The sequence below is a fragment of the Pteropus vampyrus genome, unplaced genomic scaffold (genome assembly GCF_000151845.1).
Source record: "Pteropus vampyrus isolate Shadow unplaced genomic scaffold, Pvam_2.0 Scaffold167, whole genome shotgun sequence".
Lineage (NCBI taxonomy): Eukaryota > Metazoa > Chordata > Mammalia > Chiroptera > Pteropodidae > Pteropus > Pteropus vampyrus.
In genome coordinates this window covers 2,416,976-2,417,320 of record NW_011888948.1, presented here as the reverse complement: position 1 = coordinate 2,417,320, position 345 = coordinate 2,416,976, and the positions used below count along the sequence as shown (strand labels likewise).

The window sequence follows — 345 nt, the reverse complement described above, 5'->3', positions numbered from 1 at the left end:
GATTTGCATTTCTCTGATGTTTACTGATGGTGAGTATACTTTCATGTACCTGATGTCCATCTGTATGCCATCTTTCGGAAAATTTCTATTCAGGTCCACGCTTCATTTTTTATATAATTTTTTTTTGCTATTGGGTTGTATGAATTATTTATATATTTTGAATATTAAGCCCTTATCAGGTATATGATTTTCAAATATTTTCTCTCATTTGTTAAGTTGCTGTTCATTTTGTGGATGGATTCCTTTACCGTGCAGAAGGTTTTTAGCTTGATATAGTCTCACTTGTTTATTTTTGCCTTAGTTATCTTTGCTTTTAATTTATTATTATTATTATTATTTTAATAA

At 28.1% G+C, this 345-nt stretch overlaps 1 long non-coding RNA gene across 1 annotated transcript in view; it reads right to left on the bottom strand.

Moving 5' to 3' along the window:
- Nucleotides 1-125, bottom strand: part of LOC111745849 — a 14,845-nt gene extending 14,720 nt beyond the window's left edge. The window contains exon 1 of the long non-coding RNA XR_002782823.1: nucleotides 40-125. This is a non-coding gene — a long non-coding RNA (uncharacterized LOC111745849). The remainder of the gene's footprint in view (nucleotides 1-39) is intronic.
- Between the last annotated feature and the right edge of the window lie 220 nt (nucleotides 126-345).